Source organism: Anser cygnoides, chromosome 2 (assembly GCF_040182565.1).
Source record: "Anser cygnoides isolate HZ-2024a breed goose chromosome 2, Taihu_goose_T2T_genome, whole genome shotgun sequence".
NCBI lineage: Eukaryota > Metazoa > Chordata > Aves > Anseriformes > Anatidae > Anser > Anser cygnoides.
The window spans coordinates 47325184-47353122 of NC_089874.1; the positions used below are offsets into that span (position 1 = coordinate 47325184).

The following is a 27939-nucleotide window of genomic DNA, read 5'->3' on the forward strand; positions in this document are numbered from 1 at the left end:
TACCCAGGTCACTGCAGTGTTTCTGAGAGGTGATGCTTTAGTTCTCTTAGCACGTCTAGAAAAAGACCTTGTGATTCCCCTGCAGAGATTGTGTATGATCTACACTGACTGCTGAAAAAACGGGTCCCAGGACTGTTCCAACTGGCTGATCGAGTGACATGAAAGTGTTGTCATTTACATGCTCCATGGAGCTTCAGGATGCAAGGAAGATGGATGGTTATTCTTCCTGTGCCCACTTAAATAACACATTTAATCCTGTCACCTGCCCTGTGTCAACTGCCTTCTTTAGAAGTCAGTATTAATGATGCAGATCAAATCTAGATGCTGCCACTTATCCCACTTGCTTCAATAGACTTTGTTAAAAAAAAAAAAGTGTGTGTGAGAGACCTTAAAAAGTGGAGGCAATATTACTTCTGTGAAACTGTTAAGAGGGGTTTTTGAGGTCTAACCCAAGTGCATCATTTGAAGAATGTACTAGCAAATGCTACTTGATCACAGGGCCATCTGTATCCTTGGTAAGAGACACTGAAAACAGACCTGCGATCAGCTTATCTCCTTCAGACATTGGCATCGCCTGTTCTCACAGCAATCTGGCCTTGCTTCACAGTCTTTAATGACCCTTAAAAGAAACAGCACTGTATAGGTTGACTATACAGCATAGCTTGCCTATGGAGAGGGTGTATCTTTGGCTGATAGTGTTCACGGCCCATTGCCACCTTCCCCCTCTTCTTCCCACATTTTAGCCCCGTGTCATTACAACCCAAAAGAATAGTCCCTTCACCAGAGTTTCTCAGCTGGAACCAAAGCAGGGATTTGAACAAAGCTGTCCAGCTCCTCAGGCATGTGGGCTGCCCATTACATCTGTCTAGCCAGGTGGCAAATGTCTGCCAAAGATCTGCCTAGGGCCGTGTTCTGCTTCCAGCAGTGGCCAGATGTTGGTGTCTGGGGAAGACACTAAACAGGAAAAATATGCGTTTCCTGAATGCGCTCCCAGCTTTCAGCTATCCTCAGAGATTTCCTGAATCGAATGCTGCTTCTATGCATTAGCAACACCCTGTGTATTTCTCTTCCATGAATTTGCCTGCTCTCCCTTTGAATCCCTGTTCCAGCTGTTGACTTCGATGACCTCTTCCAGCTGTTGGTCCCACCAGCCTGTCCTCAGCTGGTTGTCTAACTTTCTTGCCATCATTTCCTACCACTGCTTCATGCCATCTGCATTACTTTGTTGATTGTACAATGATGTAAGAGGTTCAGAATTAAAAAAAAAAAATAAAATATTTTCAACAGTAGTATGTCCTTAGATTTATTATTGTTGTTGTTGTTATTATTATTATTTAACCGGAGAGTTTAAGATTTGAGTTGGAAAGCAATCTACTGGGCTGTTTAAACTGGGTAAAAGCATGAATGTGATAATTACCGTTGGTGTGGGGAAAGGCTGGGACAGTGAAGAGTGCTGGGGAGTGGTGACCTCTTCACCTCAATCAGCAGCAACTGGAACAATTTGCCCTCAGTCTGCCTGTGTCTGGCTTGCTAAATGTTCAAACACTCCACACAGAGTGGAGCTGCCTGAATTTGGCCACCCTGGAAGTGTTTTTTTTTCTTTTTTTTTTTTTTTTTTTTCTCCAGCAAATAAATGATTCACCAGCCAAGAATAACACAGGCACCTATCACAACAACTCCAGTTGCTCCTGTGTAGAGCAGACCCTTTAGCTGGCAGTCTGTAAGTGGAGGAGGTGCTGGGTATATACGTTTGTCCATTTGTGCTTGCCAGCAGAGCTCTGCAGGGAGCATCACCGATGGAGATAGGGCTGCCTGCTTCTGCCTAACCTGGGGCATCTGCCTAACCTGGGGCTCCATGCAGGAGCCTGGGGTCCACCACCCTGTTGCAGAGCTAAGGAGAACAAATGGACACAGCTTGCAAGCCACTGGGAGGCTGAAATTTGCCTGGAGCACTTGCCAAATGGGTATGAATACAGAGGAGGGTTGTTTAAAAAGAACTTCGCTTGCAAACAAATCATGGACCAAAATCTCTGAAATTATTTGTGACAAATAATTTGGTCAGTTCTGTGTGTCACTGTCTGATACTTGCACAGACGGGAGTTGCTCAGCTCCAGAGCAAACAGAGCAGCCCAGCGTGCTCTTCGGCTAGCAGGCTGGAAGGACACAGTACGGTTCTGTGAGTATTTGCTCTGGCTTAAAAATATGCTTGCTTTATCTGTGTTCACACCTCTTCTGCGTTCATGAGCTGTGAACATTCAAACAGGCGAGATTTACTCCTCCAAATACCCACCGAAAGCAAAATTAAACCTCATCATTTGCAAGTGGAATAATGTGTTTTAACGTGGGATCCTGTTTTCGGAAAGCCTTGTCAGGTCTCTGGAACAAAGGCTACAAAGTGAGCCAGACATGGGTGTGCCAGTCTTCTGTAAATAAAAACATGCATGTGCATAACTATGTCTCAGGAGTGCTCAGACAGAATTAACTGCAAGATCCATATCTTGCCAAAAAATCTGCTAAGCAGCCTACTTTTATTTATTTATTTTTTAAAGTAGCAGTGCCTCAGGCAAAGGTCTGTGTGGCCCAGAGAGGAAAAGCTGAAAATGGTCTGTACAAAACCTGTGGAGTCACGGCTGCCCTCTCTGCTGTCCCTGGGTAGTGAAAGCCACCAAGGGCCCTTGCAAATCCACCCCGATTGTAAGATTTGTGCTTATCCAGGCAGGAAGCTAACACTGCCATGGGGCCTGCGTGGTCCATTGCTACAAGAAAGGACATTTGCAACAGATTGTTGGCAGCCTTTCGCTGAAAGCAGGAAAAATTACCACAGATCTGCAACTTCAAAAAAACCTGGGGTGTTGCAAGGCACTGGAGGCTGATCTACGCCTTGTGTCTTGACAGGCAACATGTTTCTGGGCAGTGCCAGCTTTTCTTTTACCATGAGGAGAAAGGAAAGCAGGCTTCGTTGCCTGCTAAGTTGGTGCATTAATGCAGAGAACATGTTGGGTAGTCAGGACAGAGGACAGCTGGCCCAAATCCCTCATTTGAAAAGGCAGGCACTGGGCTCAGGAGGGAGCTCTAGGGGTCTCTGGCCTGAGATGGCAGAAATAAGGGATGTGGATGGGCTTTCCATGTCCTGCTACTTTCTTCTGTCCCTTGTAACCATACTACCTTTTCCCAGGGCTTCCAGAAACCACACCAGAAGAAAATGACTGTGATAGGAACCTCAGCACCTGGCCCTGTGACTCAGCTGATGGATGTAGCGCTGCGTTGTGTGGGAGATGTGCTGCCCCTCTGCTAGCAAGGAGCTTGCTTCTCAGCTCCTCATGATGCTGGTGGTGGCTGAAAATCTTCCTTGCGCGTGTCTGTGTGTGCCTGTGTGTCACCACACTGAAATGTGCAAGTTGTAAAGGAAGGCTCCTGAAGTTATGAAGCCTGTCGGACCAATGTTAGGGACTGCCAAAAGTGACTGCATCTTTGTTCTGCTCCTCTTTGTCTCTGTCTTGTGCTTAAAATCAGGCAAGGGTCTGGTGGAGAAGCGCAGCACTCCATTGCACATGTGTATGTGGAAGACGGGGTGTTCTGGGAAAGCTGGCATTTCTCAAGTCCCAAGTGCTTGGCTTCATACCCCTCTTGGCCTTCCTGCAGGGGAAGTTTTCTGCATGTGATTTCCTAAAGGCAAACACAGTCCTCAAGCCAGGCCTGAGAACGGTTGCTGTGACAAAGCCCTAGTTCTTCTGCTTCTTTGCTTTTCTTTTGTTTTCCTCCCCACTGCTTTACTCTTCCCATGGTCCATGGCATCCCCAGTGCAATGGTGGCACTGGTTTGCAAGCAGTGTCTGTCCCCAGCACCTTGGACCGAGCAGTGCTTTGCTGTGGGATGTTGTGGCTCAGTGCTAAAAGGTTTCTGAGACGTCCTGGGGTGGAGGTGAAGAGTACAGGGTGAGGGAATGAGGGGGAGTGAAACAGCAATTCATTGTTAATGCTTTATCTACTTTAAAAAATTGGGAGAGCAGTTCACAAGGCTAGGAAGAGGCACGGCTTTCACCCAAGGGCTCTACCTGCTGCATTTGAGATCTGCAAACAGTAGCCATCGCAAAGCCTCCCTACAAACCTGCACAAATTTTTTATAATGCAAAATGTTAGGTATCCTAAATACAGTAGAAAGGGCCTGAGTGATCATGCCTCATGCTGCTTTTTATGCTTGTTTCTTAACCAACGTTTATGTGCTCCAAACAGAAGTGGTCTCCTCCGCCTGCTTCACCTGACAGTAATGAGTTTGATTTATCAGATTCTGGGGATCCCACTTGCCTCGCGCACTGTAAAAAATGTCTAATTTGGTGGTCCCGATGAAATGTGCTTTCTGTTTCATGCTCCCCGGTGAGATAAGACGGCTATCAGGGCAGGAAGCCTTCTTGGAAGTCACCGTGGGCTTGGCATCGCCGCGCATCGAGGTAGCCATGGAAACCTGCTCTCAAAGCCGGCGCCGGCTGATAAGAACCTCAAGTGCCACCGCCTGTGTCCGGCCGGGAGAAGGTGAGCAGGAAAGGTCAGTGCTGATGGAAGTCCCTGAACCGCCTGGAGGAGATGGAGGGATGTGTACAATGAGGTGGTAGGGCTGGAGCAGGAGGGAAGAGGAGGGGATGGGAGTGGAGTCGCTCTGGACGAGCTCGGGAAGCAGAAGAACCCCTTTGCATCCAACAGCAAATGCTGTCGGGGAAAGGTGTTTGCAAAGTCCAAAATGGAGCCTGGCAGGATGTGGAGGTGGAGTAAATGAAGCACACGGCCAGCTGTTCTTCACTCATCTTGCCACTTACACTGGTGCTTGTCTCTAAGTTGGGTGTTTTCCACGTGGTAGGCTCTGTTAGCACCCAGTCACATCCTCCTGGCTGCAGCTCTGCTTTGAAAGTCAGTCCCAAGGCAAACCTGTGGAAATACTTCATCACAAGCACTATCGTGTTATTATTATTATTATTATTATTATTATTAACCTCCAATCCATGGAGACATGAAATTCTGACACAAAATGCTCAGGAGGATGAGCAAAGAGCCCTTCCAATAGGTAGATGTAGAGACTTCTGCAAGAGGTGACTCTTTCCCTCATGTGCATTATTGAAATTGGTGTAATCATGGGACATGTGGCTTTTTATTGCTCCTGAAACTCCATTGGTATTTAGCTGTGCAAATGAAGATTATATAAGTAATCAGAGATCTGCAGTCTTGATGACAGTGAACTCCACGGTGTGTGTGTGCTTTCTTGTCTCTGTTTAGGGCCCTGACAGATTCTTTAAATGATCTCTGCATTTTGATACAAGGAGAAAATCACTATCGATTTTTAATGTGTTCATTTACATTCTGTATTCTTGTTTTCTCCCTACCTTGCTGTCATCTCTTCTGTTGTAATGTGGGTAAATAAATCTCAGTTTCTCTTTCTCTGCCCTCTTTGGATTCCCCTTGCCTCATCCTTGATTTACTGCCAGCCACCCTGTCCTCCTGAAGTGCTGGTTTGTCTTTTTCATGGGTTGTTCCAACATGTCCTTGTTGGCCTGGCACTTGAACTGCAGCTGTGCTGCTCATCTGCCTTTGTAGCCAGCCCTTGTGGAGCTTCCTTTCTCACTAGATGCCACCAGTGCCTTTTACATCATCAGCAGTGATTTCTGCTTCTTCAGGCAAAAAGAACACATTCAGTGTTTCCCAGTATTTCTGAGGGCTTCTCTACAACTGGAAATGAGTGCATGGGGAAGTTAGATTGCTACTCTGTCCTCATGCTGTATGTTAGCCTCTTCAAGCTGCCTAGGAGAAGCTGCTCTTTGCAAGGCACTCTTGGCCTCTGTGAGATGACAAATACTGGATTCTTTTACTGGAGTACTTCCCACCCACTCTGCTGTCTCTTATTCAGGTCACGGTGTGGACTCAGAGTTTACAACTGGAGCTTTGAAAAACCTGGTTTGGGGGTTGCTGCTGGTGAGCTGATCTGTAGCACAGTCACACCAGCTCCTCCAGAGCCTGTGAGCAAGAGCCTGGGCAAGGGCAGCGAGTGCTTCAGAGTTTGGCCAGTGTGCATATGGGATTTTAGGTGGTGAATGGGAATAGCTTTGAGCTGAGGAGATGCTTTGGGTGAGCGGGCCTGGCCGTTCTCTGTGCACAGTAAAGACAGAGGGTGTAGGGTGGAATGACTGCATGGTTTTTCCACACTCATTCTCTGTGCAAAGTCCCCCTAGAAGCCCCCTAGGCTGTCTTACTGTCTTACTGCCCTATAGCATGTCAGTTGTGGTAAAACCCTCCCTGCCTTTCTCAGGACACAGTTCACGTCCCTTTTGAGCCACGTGGGATCCCAGCATATTTCTAGACCTATGAGCTTGTCCTGTTATCTCTGGTCTTTTTTCATCCTTTCACTGACAACCAGTCCCCACTTCACATCTTGAATTCCAGCTGCCTGGAAAGCAATCAGCAAATAAACATTAGAGGAAATATTGGAAAAAAAAAAAAAAAGCCAAGTCTAGCAATTGGGCTTGCTGCCTCCAGGCAGGTGCAGGCTGCATGTGAACAGCAACATTTCACTCAGCAATGCTTTTGAAAGCAAGGAGCTGACGGCACTGGGAAAGCTGAGTGATGCGATGGGTCTGGGGCCAGGGAAGCATCGTGTGTGGATGCCAAGCAGACGGCTGAATTTTAGACGCCGCTAATTTTAGTTCAGCCTGATTTGCTTCGCTGAGCTCTCCTGGAGCTCCGAGTGCTGTCATTCAGGTTAATCATAATTCTTTGCAAGACTTGAAACAGTCGGGTATGCAAGAACCTGATCTGAGCTTTTTTTTTCTCAATATGACGTTTTCCTATGTCTTCTGGCCTTACCACAAATACACATTAAACCAATACCAGTAATCATGCATCTGCTCTTTCATATTCTCTCTCCTCCTCATTATGTTCTTTAACCTATTTTGCATGTAATACATTTCACAACGTGCAGCCAACCGAGTGTTTAAGCATTCAGCTCCCTTCCTTCCCTCCTGCCTCCTGTTCTTGTGGTCGGTTGCGGATCACCGCCTGGAAGCGGGCAGAGCGGGGAGCGAGGTGAGCGTTGTTCCTCCGAGAATAGCTCCTTCCGAGCGACTCTTTACCCAAGGTGACCAGTGTGCCCCGGTACTGTATCTGGGCTGAAAGCACTTCAATTTCTGACAGCGCCGTCACCCGACCGTGCTCTTAAACAAAGCTGAGTGCTGGTCCCCAGGCACGACTGCTGCAGGAAGCCAGGGGCTGGTACAGGGCCACACTTCCTCTGTTTTCTTTAAATCCTACAACTTTTCTGTCTGTTTTAGTCTTCTGGACTCAGCTTCCTACATGTTTGCAGTGGTGGTGGGAGGGAGAGGATCTGCGTGAGAAGTGCTCAGGAGTGAAAACAAGAGAACGGTTAAAACCTGATTCGGAAACAGACCCGGGCTAATAGAGTTTCATTTAATCTCCAGGTTGCCACTTGAAATTCAGTTTGTGCAGGCTGTGATGACATGTGGTTACCGCTGGACGAGTATTCAGCGCCCCGCGTAATGAAAATTGGCACTCTGCAGCAAGGCCCGAGCAGGTGGGACCGCAGCTGCTGTGGGACGGCCGAGGACATCTGTTTGTCCCGCAGCTGCCACCACCGTGGTGGCCCCTTCCCACCACCCTCCTCAGCCCGGGCACGGGGCGGGCTCAGCACACCACAGTGGTGAAGGGAAGCAGAGGCTGTGGTTGTGCGGGTGTTTCTCCTGGCAGCAACGGCAGGTGAAGAGGTTCCTGTCCTGGGCTGCTTATTTCATAGAGTCATAGAGTCACTGAGGTTGTGAAAGACCTTCAAGATCATCAATGTCAACCACCAACATGACCTACTGAGTCCCGTCACTAAACCATGCCCCTTAGTGCCATAGGATACCCCTCATATGTAGTACCCTGTTAGCTGTGTCCACGATACTGCTTTTGGGGTCATGTGCTAAGTGCTATGTATTTCTGGGATCTCTTAGCCCAGAAACATCTTTCAAGTAAGAGTTGATGTACAATAGCAGTGAATTGTAGGACATTCATGTCATTGTCCATGACATGAATGCTTGCCTCGCATCCCTTCAAAACTGAGTACCTTGCTTTCTGGTTTTGGTCTTGGTTTATCAAGCTCCACAAGCTTTCTTTGATTCACATTTACAACGCTGTGCCTATAGAAGTCAATGTCACATTTTTTTTCTTTTCTTCTAGCAACACCTGCTCAGCATACTGCCACCAGTGAGTCTGTACAATTGTAACACTAGTCTTACCCTGCAGAAGTCTGCCCATATCTGGTCCACACCCACCAACATGGTTCTGCAGTGGCTCCTCTCTGAAATCCTCTGTTCTGGAAGGAGAGCGTACATAAAAGCAGCTTTCCTACAGTGGTGAAGGAGATTTGCATTCAACAAGTGGTTTATTTTGTCATGATTTTCCTGCAAAGACAAATTTTAACCTTGTAGGTAGTTCTCAGGTGGCTCCTCGGGGTGTGATTGCAAGGAATGGCAGTGTTTGTAGGATGGCAGTGTTTGTGTTATACCTTCCACTGGTGGGCCCACCTTGCCCTGAGTAGCCACTGCTGCAGGATCAAGGCAAGAAAGGGTTTGGTTCATCTCAGAGATACATTTGCAGCTTGCATGAGCATCCAAGTTGCAAGTAAGACTTGTGGAGGTCAGGTGCACAAAGCTAGTATAGTTTTTGTGCAAATATGAGGCAAATGGAAGCACAGCCACAGAAGATTTACATCGATAAATTTCAAGTCTGGGTCAATTATCCATGTTAAAAAGAAAAAAAGTTCTTGTGGTAAAGTTCTCATTTTGGTTATGAAAGTCTCCCAGTGACATAAATCTTGTTCCTGCCAGGGCAGAATTATCCCTTGTGTCAGTGGGGCTCCTGCCCTCCTGGGGGAAGAGAGAGGTGACAGCAGAGAGCTGCCACACAGCCAGCAAGCAGAGACTTCCTGTAATGCCTTTGTTAATGGTGTGTTTCTGGGAGCGGGTCCAGGCCCGTTTAAAAGCGTAAATACTCTTTTACTGTTATTCCTTGGGTTGAGTTTTGATCCATGAGGCTTTATCTTTGGACACAGCCATTTCCCAGAGCAGTGTCCCTGTCCTCATGATGAAGGGCTCTGCAGTACATCCTTTGGTTCTCTAAAACACGGCACGCTTTGCAGACCTAAAACATTTCCTGGCTGATTGATGGCAACTCATTTAATGCAACGTGTAGGTCTAAAACTATGAATATATTGAGCTGAGGAACAATATATTTCTCCTTCTCGGGTATACTTATCATACACCACTCTTGCTTAAAATGGAGGGAGCAATTGCGTTTTATCACCTGTTTGCAAAAAGTCATTATCAGAGGCTAAAAAATTTACAGGCAGAACCTCTGAAATCTGACGGCTTGACACATTGTGTTTTTATTGTTTTTTCTATGGCCCTGACTGAGAGGCAGTGAAAGCAGAGTCCTCCCCAGCCAGACAAAGGTATTGTACTGTCAGAGAAGGGACGGAAAGTAAATTGATGTCAAATGCTGAGTTTTATTTACATCCGTAGGGACTGGTCTGGGCTCAGTTTTGCCACTTTCTGGGTTAAATATTAATTTTTTTTTATCAAAAGTTGTCTGATTACCTCAGGACATTTTTAAAATTTGTCAGGTTTTGTAATGAACATGTCATCAATAGGGATGTTTTTGCCACATTACCCCATATATAATAAGGACTGAACCCTCCAAATTGCAATACATGGTTGGCGATAATTACATATTACTTTGTTAGCAAATAACTACGAACTACAAGATAATTATAAAGGATTCTGTGCAACCAAGGGTGAGCATTATTTCTCCTTACCGGGGTTTAGGAAATGGAAATAAGCAATGCAACGTGGAGGTTATGGAACTTCTGGAACTGCCAGGGTTGCTCAGGCAGCCGTCCCCTGAAATGGCTCCCATGGCAGACCAGGCTTCAGCACTGCACATGGGGTATATTTTCAAAGGGGTGACCTAGTCCATGGCTGCTGGCGGTAAATACACACCAGCCTTATGCAAAGAGGTGGGGTTCCAGCTCCTGCGGCCACTTCAGCATTTGCATTTCCTTTGCTCTCTGTGACCGTAACCATAGAATCCGCTACAACACTTGGAGAAATATAATCTTTGGCATTTAGTACATTTTCTCCACCCATATGCACGTGCGCTTTTGAAGAAACAAATAGAAAATCCACGTAACTCTGGTGTCCACAGCCAGGAAAAGCTATGACCTGAGAGAGAGAGAAAAAAAAACAAACAGTAATAGCTATATGGGGAAAAATCATTAAGTTGGGGAATTACAGACCCACCTCTGGGAGCCAGTGCGGCCAAGCTGCTTCATGCCATTCTGGAAGCGCGGATGGGCTGCCAGGGCAGAAACAGGTCAGAGGAACAGGGGTGCTCAAACCAGTCCCTGAGTCTGGTTTAAACATGTGCAGGGTTCATACTGGCCATTACGTAGTCAGTGAGTTTTAATGGAAAGGAACGCAAATAGCTACTATGAATGGCCTGGGGTGAAATGGCTCACCCAAGCTATTTTGGCAAACACTTATGAATGACAAATATGTTCACCCATTAGGGCTGGCTCAGGAAATAGGCTGGATTAGTTGTAATGATTGCAGTGGATCTGCAATCAATATAATGATTCAACTGGGTCTACCATTAAAGGTAGCCTTGGAGTGAGTTTTGTGGGCACAGAAAATAAGGAAATTGAAATGGGCTGATGTCGTGCTGGATGGCAGAGAAAGAAAGAAGAGAAGGCATGTAACCAAGAAAAAATCTACCCGTCAGCTGGGGCACTCATCTGGGATGTGAGATGCAGTCCCACCACGTTCCTGCGTGGATCTAGGTATGGAAGCATTCAAACCCTGGAGCTCTTCTGTTTTCTTTCTCTTTTTCTACTTTTTCCCCCAGGCAAAATTGGGTGGAGAAGCAGAACTATCATGGCAAGTCAATCAAGATCAGGTCCTGGCATCGCTGTTGCTTCTGGACAAGAGCTGTCTCCCCACAGCCCCAGGGGGGGTCACTGAGATGCTGGGTGGGATCTGCCTAGGAGTGGTGATCTGCTCATGCAGCAAACGTTGAAGGATTTGCAGGCTAAGGAGGGAGAGCTAGGGAGGGAGAAGAAGGGGTGTGAGGTTGCCACAGCACTTGTGTGGAACAGTTGTGTTCCAAAAACTGGTCCTTGTAGCAGATTTACTGTTGGCAGCATCTTGCCCCATCCCTCCCTCCACAGTGGGGTTTCAGAGCACAGGTCTGGAAAAGATCTCCTTCCAGCTTCATCCTTTACTTGTAGATTCATTTTGGTTAATTAGGCCCTTGTGCTGCTGCTTCAGGATGCTTAATATATGACGGACTCAGAAAACATGTGCAGGTCATCTCCCACGATTTCTGTTCTTCTGGCACCATGTTTTGGAGAGCCCCATGTAGCATGGCAGTACAGGGCCTCTTTGAAAAGGGTTTCTGCCTGGAGAGGACTGGATCTCTTCTGCTCACAGAGACCTTTCTGGGGGGGGTCTGCTAGTTAGTTGGGGTGGATAAAGAGGACAGCAAAACAGATTTATGAATGACGAGGAATGGTTATGTTGCTTTCACCACAGATCCTAGCCTTGCATTGCGTGTCTGAGCTTTGCACTTCAGTGTGGGCCACAGCAAGATTTAAAGACAAGGTGGGCAAGCAGTGGTCATCCCCACCTGAGGCTGCTCCTTCCTGCCCACTGCTGTGGGTCCCACCTTCATCAGTACTCTGTCAGGACACCCAGCATGGCTCCCTGGCAAAGTTGGCGTGCCCTGATGCTTCCCCCTAAGCACCAAGGAAGGGATTGGTGCTGCTGAAACCAGCCTTCTAAGAGTTTGCTCCACTTTCCCAAGGCCTAGGTTGCTCTGATGGGATGCACCCAGTTCGGTCGGTCTCTCAGAGGGGACCTGTGAAGCCTGGTGGGCCATCCCTGCAGCATAAGCCCAGGATGCTTTGATTTCTCCCCAGCAGCACCCAGGAGAGGCAATTCAGAGCTCCTGGTGACTCCTCCAACCCCTCCAGCCCTGCGGGGACATGGTGAGGTGGGCCCCATGCCCGCCAGGAAGGGCTGCGAGCTGCTAGGACGAGGGTTTCTGGAGCGAGGGCAGCCAACTCACAGAGGAACATCTGTGTGCAGCACCGGGGAACTGGGAATGAACCCTTGCAAAAATAATAATAATTAAAAAAAATAGCTGGGCCTGTATTTCACATTTCTCTCTGCCCTTCCAGCAACCCTTCCTTGAAAAGTTTATGTCTACATAGCGAGAGGCGGCCGCGCTTGCACGCAGCCAAGCCGTCTCCCCCCAGTTTTCCACAGCTGAGCTGGCCTCGGTGCAGCACGGGGCCCCTCACTGACAGAGCCGGGCCTGTCTCCGAGGCATGTTGCACTTGGCCGGTACCGCCTGTCTGCCTCCAGTTCCAACCACCACCTTTCCGAAGGAAGGGGGAAAGCTGGTGTGGCCCCCTGGGAAGCCTGGGCGGTTGCTGACGGCGGTTCCTCAGCCTTCTCGTGCAGATTTGCTCCCTGCTCTCGCAGGCACTGGCCTAGCTGCGTTGTTTTTTCTCTGATTGAGAAGCTGAAATCGGGCAGCTTGATTGCAATCAGCCTGAGTAAGCCGTGTGCTAAACCAGGCAGGAATATAACCTGAGAAAACACAGCCCCCCTCACAAACAACCATCCCTTGTGCTGGTGGGTGGGTGGTAGAGCTTGCTGTGCTCCTACACAGCCCTATAACTTCCCACAGGCTCGTCCCTTCCCATCGTGTTCGGCAAAGTCAATATTTGACTGTTCACTGCTTTGGAGCCGGGCCTGAGCATATTTTTTCCCATTTGGCCCAGAGGAAGCAGGAGCTGGGTGTGGATGGGGTCTCTGTGGGTGGCTGGCCCTGTCCTGGTGGGTCTGGGTGGCGGGGAAGGGGAAAGCTTGTCACGCTGCATGGGGGAAGAGGAACGTCCCTCTGGGGAGGAGCAGGCCTGACCCCACATCTCCCCTGGCCAGGGGGACACGAGGGTCAGTGGGAAGGACCACATGGAGGGTTTTGGGCACCGAACCCTGCGTGCGCGGGGCTGTGGAGCGCAATTGTCCCCCGTCGCCGTTTCCACCACCTCATTAACCTCGCCGTCCATAACACAGCGCTTCTTGTGCTGATGGGAGCACAGAGGGCGGCACTGCGGGGGCTGACTCACTCTGACTCACGGCTCCTGGGAATGCGGGGGCATTCGGGTCAACCTCAGCCCTGCTGAACCCTGGGGAGAGGGGCATCCCCTCCGCTGTCTGCCCCTGTGTCCTACTGCAGCCTGCCTGGCCAGCTTATGCTGGAGCAAGGCAAAGCTCCCCAGGATGGGGTGAAGGAGCCTGGCCCTCCAGTTCCCCCTTCTGAGCACTGGGAGCATCACGGTGGTGTATGTGCTCTGGATAACCTGGGCCATTCAGGCTGAAACAGGAGGCTCAGGGTCTTGGAGGCAGCGCCTAGAACCTGAGAGACACCACTGAGCTCACTGCAGTGTTGTTTTTTTTTTTTTTCTAGTTTTTTTGAACTTGCCCTTTTGGGAACAGCAGAGACACAGGGCAGAACAGGCTCCCAGGGAACAACATTTGGTTTCCTGCACTTTAATATTCTCAAATCTGAGGTTGATCTTTGCCCAGGCAAAGCATAAACTTATTATATTTCTTAAGGGTGGGTGGGGAGGTGGGGGGCACAGCAGGGCCTGTCTGGCTGCTGGAGATGTAACCACGCTGTACCACTGCTCTACACCAGACTTGGATGGGTACAGCCTGGTCTGGGGGCAGGAGCACCAAAAGTCAGTGCTGATCTTTCTGCTACTCCTGAGATAACGCTTCAGCTTGCAGGGATCTTCACATTGCTTTTCTCGTTCCTTTTGTTTCTCTCCCAGGGAGAAAGGGTGAAAACAAGAGGGCTGAGAGAGCAGAAAAGTACGAGAACTAAGCCACCCCGTATCACCATCCTTCTGGCAGGTGCCATGATGCTGAGCCCTTCAGATGAGCACAGCTGGAGTTAGGGAAGGGTGAGGGAGGAAGAAGGAGCATTTTCTGAAATGTTTGTCTCCAGGCTGTCTAGCCCCAGGTTCAAATTTTCTAGTTAAAAAATAAAAAATAAACAGCTTTGACACTGGCCATCTGCCTAAGGATTATTATTTTTCTTTTTCATAGGAACAGTTAAGTTTTGGAACAGGACAGCAACTCTGATGAAGCAATAAACAAAATTTTAAAGTAAATGAGAATGATTGAGGTTGTCTTTGTGGTTGTATGCTGACAGTGCTTTTCAGATTCAGTTACATTTTCCTGTTAGTGGCATGCTCCTCCCTCACCCTCTCCCTCTTTTTTTTTTTTGGGTGCCCACTTCCTATTTTCCATTTGCTCTCTTCCCAGTCTATTCCTTCCACAACTGCTCTGAACCTTCATCCATCCCAACTTTTTGTGATGCCCAAAGGTCTTTCCAGTTCACCCAGTGCAAACACTTGGCTTCCAAAGCCTCAAAGAGTTTCTCATGAGACCATGTTTTTTAACTTATTTTGTTCTGCAGAGGGGAGACCACCACCACCCCAAAGCATGACTAGACTCAGTAGTCTAGATCCAGTCAAAGTGAGCACAGCCTGCCAGAGCTCTGATGCTCTCAGCACGCTGCCCAAAAGTTTAGCAAGCTGAATGTCTGGATTGGCAGGGAGACACACAATGGACGTACCTGTTGGTCCCCTCTCTATTTGTTTAATGTTTGGTTATCACTTTCAATTACTCTCTCCAGCTGAGCAGTAAGACTCAAGCAGCAGCATTGATTGTGGGGCAATGGGGGGCAATAAAACCACAAGGCACAGCAGTTGTGAAGCCGTGACAGCAGCTCTCTGGTTAAACTGTGAAGCCTCTGCCTCCCTCACCTCCTCTGGATGCCTTGCAGGGTGCCCAGAAGAGAAGCTGCTAACAGCAGCCTGCGTGCATTGTCAGCCTGGATGCGTGGCAAGGCCCTGCTATCAAGGTCCCCTGTTCTGGATGGCAACCAGGGCTCTGAAGCACAAAATTAAAAATCCTGTGGCAGTTTATTTCCCATTAGGGAAAACAAACAAACCAACCGACAAACAAAAAACCAGACTGATTGAATTAAGCATATGTGCCAGTAATATAAAGCGTGGCTTGTCCTCTGCCTTATCCCTGCCTCAGTGTGAGTTATGCTGTTTGGCTGTGATGTGCCACAGCCGTGGTGCTCCCTGCGCCCGGCGGGGCTGCTGGGGGAGGCAGGAGGTGCTGGCAGCAGCACTTCTCACTGCCCAGACGAGGAGGCAGCTCCAGCCATAGGGAGCACGGCTCTGCTGAAGCCATCAGCGCTCACACAAGTGCTGTAGGATCAAGCTCAGCCTTGAGGAGTAACGCTCAGGATTCGGCATGCTCCGAGCCTTCGCAGCTGGTGCCATTAATCCTGTTTTTGCTTGCCTTCTGGTTCTTGAGCTTTTTGTGCCAGCACTTTTAAAGTTTTCTTGGAAACTGAGAGCAAGAAACATCATTTTCTCTGTAGACAGCTGAGCTTGTTGTGTAATGATTTCGGGAGTCGGGACTTTGAGAGGAACACGAAGTATTGTCATACTTGCAGTGTAATCGTGGCACCTTGCAACATTTGTCTCATTGCTTCCCCAGCAGCCACTTCCAAATTCAGGGACATAGATGTGTATTAAACTTTCGAACATAAGCAACATTTCTTTCAACTAGAAGGTCTGAAACTTAAGTCTTCAGATTCCCTCATGAAGTTTTGCAGCAGAAGATGCATTCAATAGCAACTGAATGGCTCCCTGAAAGTCACAGCTCTACCTTATCACACAGATACGTTTTGCTTTCAGAGAGTAAATATTCCTCTATCATGCTGCAATCTGTGCTGCTGGTGAGGCTGGCACTAATGCAAATATGCTGTGAAGCTATGTGCTTCCTGCTCACTCTGAGCATCAGACATCAGATTGCTCCCACCTTGGAAAAGCTGGTTTCATCTTTATTTACAGAGCTGGTTATATCACCGATGTACTTTGCTGGAAATGAAGTCTCTTCCAAAAGTTAAAAATATGCATAACCCCATAAAGGGTTTAAAATATATCTGAGTACCATTCGGTGAAAGCTACTTAATTGGAAGTTCCACACTGCGCTTTGTAATTAGCAGTGATGCTGCTGTTTAGAGAAAATAAAAAAAAAAAGGAGAGAGGCTCCAAGTTGGAACACAAAGTACAATAATGTCTCATCTGAAAATGTGGTGCACAACTACAGATGCTATTAGTTCTGTTTCATCTCAGTGCCTCCTAATTATGAATGAGTTTTACTCTTCTCCCAGACACATTTGTTTTTGTGGGGGACCCTGTGCTGTAGGGGAGCTGTAGGTAGAGCCTGGGGGCTATATGGCTGAACCCCCTTCCCTGCTCTGGGCAAGGGAAGTGAGATACTGAGTACCTGCTGGCTGCCTCTGAGGACCTTCTTCACATGCAACTGGCTGATAAATGACATGAAAAACAAAGACCTGAGGCATGTGGATTTATTAAAAATTATGAAGGGGTGGGGAAGAGGCATTTGATGCTGGTCATGCTACCCAAATCCCAACAACAATGCGTTCGTAAACTCCACCACTTCTTTTTAGCAGGGCATAATGGGTTATGGGAAGAGAAGGCCAGGGCACCTGGGCTGTACTTTATTTGCCTCAAACCCTCTCCTAGATTAGGCAGAGCAGTTAAAAATAAAAAATAAAAAACAAGGACAGGAATTTCCTTGTTGACGAGAACAGACTGGCTGAGCAATTCCTAGGAGCTTTCAGCAGACTAACCACAAATTTGCTGACTAACCACAAATTTGCTGTGGAGCCTTGTGCTTGGAGAGCGGTGTGAGCAGCAACTGCTCCCCTTTGATGTTGGACCTTGAACCCACTTCATTCTCAGAGTAACTGGCCTTGCTGCCATGGTTGTTACAGCTTGCAAAGGTGAAGTGGCAAATTCACACCAAGGGAGGCTGGAAGCAGCCCTGTTTTTCCCTCCTGCCTCCTGCAGCTGCCTTCAGCCTCTGTCTGATCACCCCTCGGTGTGTGCTGCATGGGCTGGTTCGATGGTGGGGAAATGCACATCAAAACAGCCACACCACGTTCAGCTGTGCATGTCATCCCATTGTTGTAGGGTGAGGAAAGCCTGGCTTCCTCCACCACCTGCCCCTGTGAGCCCCATCTCATCTGCTGGGCAAGGAGCCTCACAAGCAAGCCAGGTCCTTTGCAAAGCCTGTGATGATCAAAGGCCAGTGATGAGTCATCCTAAATCCAATGAATGATCATTAGTTGGGGAAAGAGATAATTAGACTGGCCTCACTGTCTTGCTTTCATGCTCAGAGGAGTAATGGGGTGGTATTGCTACCATTGAACACATTATTTGTTAGGAGTGACTCATTGGGGATGTGTCATAAATTATACATGGGAAAAACTACCGGTGCTCCCCGTTGAGAGATGAACACCCAGTGCAATGTGCCCAGAAGATCCTGATGGTTGCTTGGTGATGACAGCACCACCTGGGGAGTGTTCTCTTTCCCTTCATCTCACCTAGAGGGACACCACCAAAGACAGACCTTCTCTTGCCACCAGTAACATTAGGGGCTATGGATCTGCCCCACTGCAGAAGCTGAAGGGGAAATGTGCTTAGACAAACTAGGAGAGAATTGGAGGGACAAAATGCAGAACCCTGGTATCCTGGTCTGCCAGAGCCTGCAGGAACTCTGTGGCCCATGACAAGGAGGGTAACCTGATGCTCTGGGTCAAAGTTTCATGACTGTTCTGTTTCAGCAGTAAGCTACAGTGAGGTTTGATCACAAAGCCAAGACATTTGCAGTATCCAAAATCTGTCCCCAGATCTGAATTTCACAGTTGAGTTGGCCCATTTATTTTTTTAAAGAACTGTGAACTTTTATTCTTATTTGACTGTTTTTTATCCCACGAACTTGCAAATTTCAGTTGAACCAGGTCATCCTGTAAAACTTTATAATTTTTTTCCATATAGATCCTTGTGTCTCTGCTTCCAGAATAGCATGAGGTTTGGAAAGACAGAGGCAATCAACAGTAAATGGAGACAAAATAATTGCTTGGATCTTTACATCCTTTTGCACTTTTAAACCTAATTTTAGATTGCAGCTGAGGCTTAAGGTTGTTAATTTGCCCAGTCTGCTTTTCTTTCTTCCAACAGAGCAAACTTGGTCAAGCCATGATTGCCCTTCAAAACTGAGCTCTGAGAAGAGCCTGGTGCAGGGTTACTCAGTGTAATGAATGTAAACACTGTGAAGATTTCTTATTTCCTTTGTGCGTGTTCTTTTAAGTTGGAATTTGATTACAGCACTTGAAGAATATCCTCTTGCTGTATAAAAACACAATTACGGAGACCTGATCCTCACCCTCACTTCTTCTGAGGACTGCTGCTAAGGTGTGTGGCTGGAAAGCAAGCGTGTCACAACGTCTGTTGGGATGCTGTGCTCTGGGTCAGTGGGGATTGCTCTGCAATGCCTGCTTTCAGGCGGTGCATCCTGGGCCAGATATTCCTGCTTTGTCATGAAAACAGCCTCCAGACAGTCTCAGACACCATGAGCAGGTAGTGAAGGGCTTGATCCTGAAGAGATTCTGTGAACAACACCGCAGCCAGAAGCCAAGGGGAGCTGTGAGTGTGACAAGACACTTTAGAAAGGGAAGAGCGTGGTGTGCTTTGTAAGGCCCAAGCTGTTTTGGTCAAATCCCATCCCTATTGCCTCGTTGGAACTTTTCCAGCCTGGAAGAGCTTGTGGAGGTCACTGAGCTGCACCTTCACAACTGCCCACCTTCCTCTCCATGGCTGGGGAAGCTGAGGAGCAAGCAGGTTGCTTCTGCCAGCATTGCCCAGCTGGGGCCAATGGTTTTTGAGTTCTCTGGGGAACTAGCTGCCTTGTAGCATGGGCCAGGTGCTGCACAAACACAACAGGACCATGGTTTTGTTTTGATGAGAGCCTCTGGGCATTTCTGTGAATCGGTGGAGAATCCTGCAGGACAGGCATATCTCTGCGAGTCAGATCTCCTGGTCATGGAGAGCAATACAAGGGCAGATGTAGCAGCAGAGCCCCAGGGCGAAGGGGGACACCCTGAACCAGGGACACACACTTCATTTCCCAGCCAGTGGGGAGCCCATGCTGGGCTGTTGGTATTTCTGCTGATGAAATCAGATGTGCTCCTTTTGCTGAGCAGATATCTCTTACGGAAGGAACTCAATGCAGCTAGACATGCCCTGCATTGGCGTTTCCATATTTTGCACCCGCAGCCCATCGGGTTACTCGACAGCTGCCATTTTCCTGCTCTTGCTTGGCTTCAGGCCACCAGGGCTGCTGGCAAAGGAGTCCCCCAGACCCTGGGCCTTGATGGCTTCTCTCTGCTTCCAGCCTGGTCCTGCTACATGGGGAATCCTCCTTGCTAGGGAATGCTTCCGCAGTGCCGTTCTAGCATTTCTGAGGTTGTGAATTTAACCTTCCTCTAACTCTTGCTGAAGATTTCTTATCAAGGGTTTCTTTTTTCCCCATGACTGAACTGCTGCTTCAGCTTTGGGGTGACTGTCTGTCTATTCCACACATTCGCCTCACATAGTTTCCTTGTGAGGGAGAAGGGAATGGTGATGGAGAGCAGCCAGATAAATGTCATCTGGCACCCCTTCCTACATGCCACTGTGCACAGCAAACCCAACATACTGGCAGACAGACATTGCATTTTTGGGGTCCCTTGCAGCCTCAGTGAGCCAGGATCACACATCTCCTCTCCTTGCTTTTATTTCCCCAACAAGACAAGAATGGAGAAACAGAAGAGGGTCTGGTGTTGCCTTGAAGACTTAAAATGTTTCAGATGGGATGTGGGGAGAGATAAGGTCCATGGCAGAGGTGAGTCTAAAAGAGATACAGCAAGGTCATACTTATCATGGTCCTATTTTCTTTGCTTTCTAACCTCAGCCTTTTTGCATCAGTACAGAAGGAACATTAAAAAAAAAAAAAGTAGAATTTTACACCTCTTATTATACCATTGTCATTATGCTAAGTGACTATAAAGTACAGAAAGGATATAGAAAATCGGTTTTTCTTTTTCAGCCAGTTATTTTTTTAGGTAGAGTTAGTTTTGTGTTAGGTTGGCACTGGCTGACATACTGCATTATTTTTAATAAGCCAGAAATCAGCTCCAAGATAGTTGTGGCTAAAGAATTAATAAGATAACATTTCCATTTTAGGAAATCCCCTGAAAACAAAATGGTAAAGAGCCTAAACCCCACTGGTCCGATTTTCAGGGATCCTTGTTGCCTGAGGCTCCCATCAGTCCATGAGACTGGAGGCAGGGCAGCATCTCCCAGACATCAGCCCAGCAGTGCAGAGGAGTTGGGCTGGTACAGATGGGAGGAGAACCAGGGCCAAAAAATGCGTTTGCCCCAGAATTTCCCATTTCTTTCTTGCTCAGCTTGGAACCTCTCTGGTTGCTTGCATTCCTGCCTCCCTGGTGATGGACTTCCTGTATTGCACACAAGCAAGCCTCTCCATTTTTATTTTTTTCTCCTAACCCTGATACTAGAAAAGGCATTTATTTGTTTCTCAGAAGAGGCAACCATAGAGACCTGGACCTTCAGAGAATGGGAGGGGAATTTATTAAAATCAAAGGAAGACTGCAGGTGTAAAATGTTTGTCATGCTAACACCTGAACAAACATATCACTGTGCCCTTGCTTATCTCCTTCCTCCTCAGTGCCTTTATTGAGTTCAGTGTCTTGCTAACTGCAGACACATTAATCAGGCAGTTAGATTAGAACAAAGTCACTGCCTATGTGCTGTCTTATCTAGACCATATAAGTGTGTCATTATATAGATCTGGGCCAGGCCGGAGGGTTTTTTATACCTTTGTGATGACCAAGCTGCTCACTGCTGCTTGTTTACGTGAATTCCTTTTGCCTTAAAGGGAAATCCAGCCTCTGTGGGGACTGAAGCAAAGTCTGCTGTTGCAGTTTCTCTTCTGTAGTCACTCCTGTGTAAATAAATATGTAGCATTTTTCTCCTCCTCATTTCATCATTTTCAGCCCTTTCCTCACAAACATCCATTTTCTCCTTCAAAATCCAGGCTGATGAAGCAAGCTCTCTTTTTGATCCCATACCATTTGCAGCCCAGAGCTGCATTAGCAGCGGGGGTTTTGCCAAGGCCAAACATTTATCTGTGATTTCTGCTGCTCTGCACTTGTTAGCGCTTGGTTTCTTACCGCGTTCCCCTTCCTCTGCCCACTTTCCAGAGTCCTGCTGCAAAGAGGCTGCTGTACCTAGATGAAGTTCCCCCAGCTGCATGGCTCAGAGGAGCCAGCTTGGGGAAGAAGCCAATTTGGCCTATGCAGGGAAGGACCTGGCACTGTAGCCAAGGAGGGTGCTGCTACCCTGGCAGCCTTGCAAAGGCTGGACAAGCCAAAAACCAAATGGGGCAGCAGTAAATCACCACGAGGGCAAGTCGTTTGCCCAGGGTGGCACCAGACAGGGCAGGAGGGAAGAAGGGAAGGTCCCTGGTGTGGGCAGCACTGCGTTGCCCTCACCACAGGACACACAGTGGCCATGCCTCCTTTCTGCCTCTCTTTGCTACCACAGGCAGGAGCGTAGTTGCCATGATATGGATTTTGTTCTTTCTTTCGGGTCTTGGGCTTGCTCTGTGTCAGTAGGGTTTGGTCTGTCCTGCTCACATCCCTGGAGGCTGTGGCAGGGAGCTTCTCCCTGTAGGAACAGAGCACAAACCTGCTTTCACACATACTCAGAAAACAAAGTCTCTCCCTTTCCTTTCCCCTTTTCACATTTTTGATGACAGTAGACAAAGATGTATGCAGACAAGAGCTTTGGGAGTGTCGCTGTCTGCTTGTTGTGCTAAAAGCATATCCTTTCCTTAGTGGGCATGCAAAACACAAGATACTTCTGTGATAAAATGAGTTGTGGGCACCATGGCAGCAGCAGGCTGCTGTGTTCCAGCTGGGTCTGCTAGTTCCTGGCTATCAGAGTGCCTCTGGAGGAGCTGCCCTGGTTTTCAGCCACCTCCTTTTCTGTTCCTTGTTCTGTTTCTGGCTCATTAAAATTAGAGGTGCACTAAAGGTACATCCTGGGAACTGGATGTCCTCATGCTCTGGAGATCTCTGAGTCACAGCTAAATGCTGGAGCAAATGCCATGGTTAAGTAAAGGGGATGGGGTCATGAATCAATGCAGGAAGTGTCTCACTTCTTATAAACAGCCAAGAAAAACTCAGCAAAATCCTCACAGCTTAATGCATGGATTAATACTTATGTACAACATACATGGTTATAATATTCTTAATCAAAATAAATATGTTTACCAGTTCCACAAATCTCCATAAAGCCTTCTTTCTCTTTTGCATGTAATTCTCCAAAGGCTCAAAAATGTGCATGGTGAGTCCCTAATGCTCACTTTATTTGCTGACTTCCAGCATAGACATTTTAACTTCAACAGAACATCTCAGCAGGAACTTTCTTATCAGGATTTCTGAGGCTCGCAACCATATTCAGAGCATCCAGTAGAAAGATTCCTGAGCCTCTGGAGACATCCCCGCTTAAAACCGTATTTGCTTTCTGGCAGTTTCCTCTGAGAGCCTTTGAGCGTGGGGAACAGTGCCATGAGTGTTAAGCTTTTCCTTTCCCATCGCTACAACTCCAGCAGATGTCGAGTCTCCTGTGCTTGCGCTCACCGTTCTGCCAGGGAATCTGGTGGTGTGTCGTGAAAATGACTGGGATTATTATGACAAAAGGTTCCCTCCACTTTTTGTTCCAGGAACCTCTTTTGCCCTAGGAAATGTCTGTGTTTCTGAAAATGGCTTAGCAGCGATGTTGCAGCGAACTGCTCTCTTAAAGGAAACTCCCCTGCTCTGTTAGAGGGAAAACACTGAAACAGATGCATCATGTCTGGCAAATTTTGCAGTGTTAATTTTTACCGTGACAGTAACTTTCTTTAAGTGGCTTGCTGGGATAAAATAGGATGAGAATATACCAGCTAAGCTGTTAAATGCAGAGGAAAGCTCTGTCCTTGCCGCAGATGGGATGCAAGCTCCTTGGTGTAGCTTTCTCCTCCATACGTGGCAGACTGATTGCCCTTCACTGCTGTGCTCCAGGTATAAGCAGTATGCTGTGAGGATAGACCCCAAATGAGTGCAGAGCCAGAGTGCACTCAGGGACTGCTAATGGCTCCATAAACTTTGAGAACATCACTTTGAGTGGCTGTAAGTGGCAGGCAGGTCTCCAGAGTGATTTTGGTCATGTATTCACTGCAAGGCAATGTGTACAGTAGCTATTTTTGCTTGCTTGCGTAATAAACCTCTCTCGCAGGTTTTTGCCTTTTAAGTTCCCCTTTGAGTGGCATTTATGAAGGGTAAGGTTGCCACTGCTCCTGTGAAGTCTGAGAGAGTGTGATGCTGTCAATGCTTCTCTAATGGCTGTGCACTGAAAGCGGGTTTTAATGTCTTCAGAGCAAGGATCTCAAAGCTCTTTGTAAACAGGACGCCATTTAGCCTCAGAAACACCAAGGCAGGCAAATCTTGGTTTGTTTGCTGCTAAGAGAGGGTGTTATAAGAAGACCCAGCATCTGTCTTAGTGAGAGCATTGGGCACTAGGCCACTAGCCCTTGCTGGTACTGTGAGACAGAATGGGGGTTTCCAAACCCCAACGCCGCCATTACTTGACTAGAAAATCCTTCCTGAAGAAGGTGTCACCTTGCACTTTCAGCTCTATGATTTGCATGAAAGGATCTCATACTGCTGTCAAAACAGCAAAGCTCTCACATTCAATACCATGCCACAAACTAGTAAATATAAAATATATTCCAATGCAGAAGGTGTTCTGTTGCCTCCTTTGAGAAGCTGATCAATATCCCCTCTCTCAGCCAGCACTGCTTCAGTTAGCAGCAGACAAGCTGTTGGGTTTAGGCTTCCTGGGCTGATTTTATTTTTAGCTGGGAGTGCCATTTTTCCCCTGGAAGCTTTCCCTGCCTCACATCACGCAGTGAAAGCTGCTTGCTGGCATGACACTTTCTCCTCCTCCCTACTATTTCCCCTCTGCTGACTTCGTAGCCTTCAAAAACATCAGTTTGCTATTAAACTATCATGCTGCCCACCGAGAGAGAGAAAAACAGCTTAGTGCATAGCTTGCCGTATAGCATAACGTAGGGCACCCCATCTGCAGCCTGACTGGCATCTGGGGAGGCAGGCAGGATGCTCTGGGGTACCGGGGCTGCTGCTTTGCAGCTGGCTGGGTGGCAAAGCAGGATGTCTGCCTGAGGTTTTGGTCTGAGGTGCTGTGTGTTTGACACCAGTGAGACCTCAGGTGGGTCCTGACAAAGGCAGCATGAGTGCAAGTTGCATGAGAGACCCCTTGGGGACCACCACACAGCTGGGCCTTCAGCTAAAGCCCTCATCATGAGACAGAGCAGGCCTCGTGGCCCAAGGTGAAAGAGAAGGGGGAGAGGAAGAAATAAAGGCCTTGTGTGGTTTGCTGGCCATGTTGAGATCATGTGCATTCTCCAGCAGGGCTCCTGCTGTTTTCTGTCACTACTCAGCCAGAAGGTTTGCCACAAGCTCCACCTCTTGTGAAGAGTCGTGTTTCAAAATGCACACTTTTATTTAAAAATATAGAAGATGAAAAAATGGCAAGTTTTGAGGGCTATGAAGAAGTATTTAAAAATATGAAGAAGTGTGCACCATTTCAACCTCAAATAAATCTTTAGAGAGCCCTGAAAATCTGCAAGGGGTGGATGAACTTGCCTCCATCTCTTAAACCACATGACAGCTTATATCTCTACAGTGAAATGATTTGTGCACTGATCAATCGATTCTAAAACGCATGCCCTTCAATCTTAAAACTCATCCCTGCCCTTTAGAGCTGTGTCTCCACGTTCCCTACATAGCCACCAAAATGTCTGGCGGCCACCTCTGTGATGCCATTATGCATGGTAAATATTAGCATGAAGGAATGCTAAATACACAGGTGCCGGGCAGAATTAATGCAATTCATGCCTCTTCTGCAGTCCAAGCATGCTTCCTCAGAGCAACGATAACATCCTGAGCAGGCAGGTAATAGCAGGCTTCGTACCGAAGAGATGCACAGACGATCCTCTGTCCCTCCCTCCAAACCTTTCAAAATTAGATGCACAAACCTGGCTGCTGCTGCTGCTGCTGCCTTCTGGAGGAGTGTGCTGCAAGAGCAGCAAGCACAGTATAAATTGATCGTGATATCTGAGCCTGTTTGAACTTTGTGCTTTCCTTTCCTCATGAGATAACATTATCAAAATCCCAGTGTTAAAGACCTGCAAGGTTGCCATGCAAAAGCATAGGGAAACATTTCTGTCTGTGAATGTATGGGTCTGTGTGTCTGTGCTTTTTAAAACCTCTGCCTAGCTGTGGCCAGATACGCCTCTAGGTCCATACTGTCTCCTGCTTCTACTATGTGCATGCATGCACATTGGGGTTTCTCTTTATTCTTTGCTGATGTGAAATGAACCCTTTGAGCTTCCCTTTTAGCTCAGCCCTTCCTAGAGGACTCTTTACCCCTGTTATTTCTCTGTAAGACTCATCCATAGAGCAGTGAGAACTGCCTTCTCTGGCAGGTGGGATGAATCAACGTAATGGCTCTTCACCTCCACGCTGGGGGCAATGTGCCCACCCCAGCTGGTGAAATGGCAGCCACCAAACATGTGAGATGTGGTAGATTTGGTTACAGCTGTATTTTAGCATCTATGGAAATAAATGTTACCAGTCACCAAACTCTCCAGCTTGGGTATTTGGTTCAGGAAGGACCGTTCCAGTGGAAAATGTATTTCCTCTTGTGGTTTTCACTAGCTCTCAGCTAATTTCCCCCTGTCCTAGTGTCACTGATACGCCTGTCACTTGCTGTGTGACTGATATTCCCAGCGTACTCAGAGAAACGCGTGCCCCTGTGCAAGCACAAACTGCTGCTTACTTAAAGCCGTGCTGATTAGCCAGAGCATGGGCAGCACAAAGCACCCAGCCTGCTGCTGCGTGTTACATTGCTTCGGAGGGGAGAAAAAAGCCCTGCTATACATCATTCTCCCCCAAATAACAGAAGGAGTAAATGATATTAATGAATTTAACAGCACACCCCATTAAGAGTAAATGCGTATTCTTAGAGGGCTCCATGATGGAGTATAAATGCCTCATTAATACTGGATATGTCAACCTGGGAGCACAAGCAAAGTCAGAGAGAGCAGTGACTGGCAGTACAATGAGTCCACCAGACCCCATGCAGGGAGGTTTTCTTTCCTTGCTCAGCCTGCATTCAGATACAGCCCGCTCTCTAAAGACACCATCTGTGCAGGTTTCCAGCGCCGGGCTCCTACCTCTGCACTGCAGCCCTGTTTGGTTTCCCTGGGCTTTTCAGGGCTTTCTGACCAGATGAAGCAGCTGTGGGAAGGACGAGTACAAGCCAGACCCCAGATGATCCTGAAGCTGCCTCCCAAAGGCTATAAATATTGCTGCCTGATATTCCAGTCAGCTTCCTTCTCGGTGCGTTTTGGGAAGAGTTGCCCATTAAGAAACAGCATTTCCTTGGTCTCCAACTCTTCTGATCTCCAGAAGCAACCAGAGGGAAACCCATAATACCGTGCCATGAGCCACACCTGGCCAGGGGACTGTGCTGCTTCAAGCTTGTCCCAGCCCAGGGCTGCGGTGATTCACCTGTCTCAGCACTTCTGACTAATCACACCTTTCCCAAAGAAGCTGTTGGAGAAGAAGCTGTTGGAAAGAAGCTGAAGGGAGCTGTTGGAGAGATGGAGGCAGATGAAGGTGCAGGTGGCTCCAGTTAGTGTTGTGTGAGGGACAGACCCCCGAAGACAGATGTCCCAACGGCAGTCCTTGCTTCTTTCCTACTCCTCCTGGGTAGCAGAGAGCTCCTCTGGTCTGTATGTTACTTGCCCTTGCGTTATCCACTAGAGATGCCTTTTCCCAGTGATGTCCGGGCAGGACTCAGGTGGTGGCAAGAATGGAGATCCTGTGATAGTGGCAGGAGAAAGCGAGACCCACAGACTGTTTTTTAAAGCTCCTTCCTTCCAGTGACATCTTCTGCAGTCACCTGGAGAAACACTTCCTGCGAATCAGGTTTCTGGCTCAGGCTCACCCCAAGCTCAAACACTTCAGCTTCCTCTGCTGAGAGCAGCAGCACTCAGCCACAATCCTCTTCTGTCCAAAGCTCTTGTGGCAATACCTCTGAGAGGGGATCGCTATTCACTGCCAGGAGGCTGGTCCCGTATGAATATACAACAGGTTATATTTTCTCCTTGAACCTGATATGCCCATCGTAACTACACTTTAGTTGTGTATATATGGGAAAGTTCCCGTGGGAAGTAGCATTGCTCATTTCTAACACCCTTCTCTAATTAATAAAGATCATCTTCTGCAATGTATGTGCACCTAATTACAATTCCAAGTGATCATTAAGATGTGCACGGAGTTAGCAGGAGCCTTGATACTCCTTTATCTGGACAGACCCTATACCAGAGCAAGGGAAAGCAGGACAGAGGAAAGCACCTGGCAGTCCAGCGTTGCTCTCTGAATGCTCCTGCATCCGCGAATGAGGTACAGCTTGCTGCTTTACCCCTTCAGAAGGAACAGAGCTGTGTGTGATCCTGGGGCTCACATTTTAAGCCAAGACACACTTTACCAAGTCACCAGTGAGTTTGATAAGGTGTTTATGTGCATCTCGTGCTCTTTTCTCCGGGGCTTAGCGTGATGTCCGTCAGCTCCTGCTTTCACCGTGTAGCTGTAAGTTTCTATTATCAGGCACGCAAGAAGCTGGGCACGGGCTGTTTCTTCCTCTGCTGCACTGACCGCAATCTGACTGTCTGGCAGTCTCCCTCTT

At 47.8% G+C, this 27939-nt stretch overlaps 1 long non-coding RNA gene across 1 annotated transcript; it reads left to right on the forward strand.

Annotated features, from left to right (window-relative positions):
* The first annotated feature begins 1575 nt into the window (after positions 1-1575).
* LOC106038305 (uncharacterized) lies at positions 1576-15229 on the forward strand. Its single transcript, XR_010829257.1, has 5 exons — positions 1576-1964; positions 4384-4542; positions 7457-7751; positions 8214-10872; positions 13936-15229. It is a non-coding gene; the product is annotated as an uncharacterized lncRNA (long non-coding RNA).
* The last annotated feature ends 12710 nt before the right edge of the window (positions 15230-27939 follow it).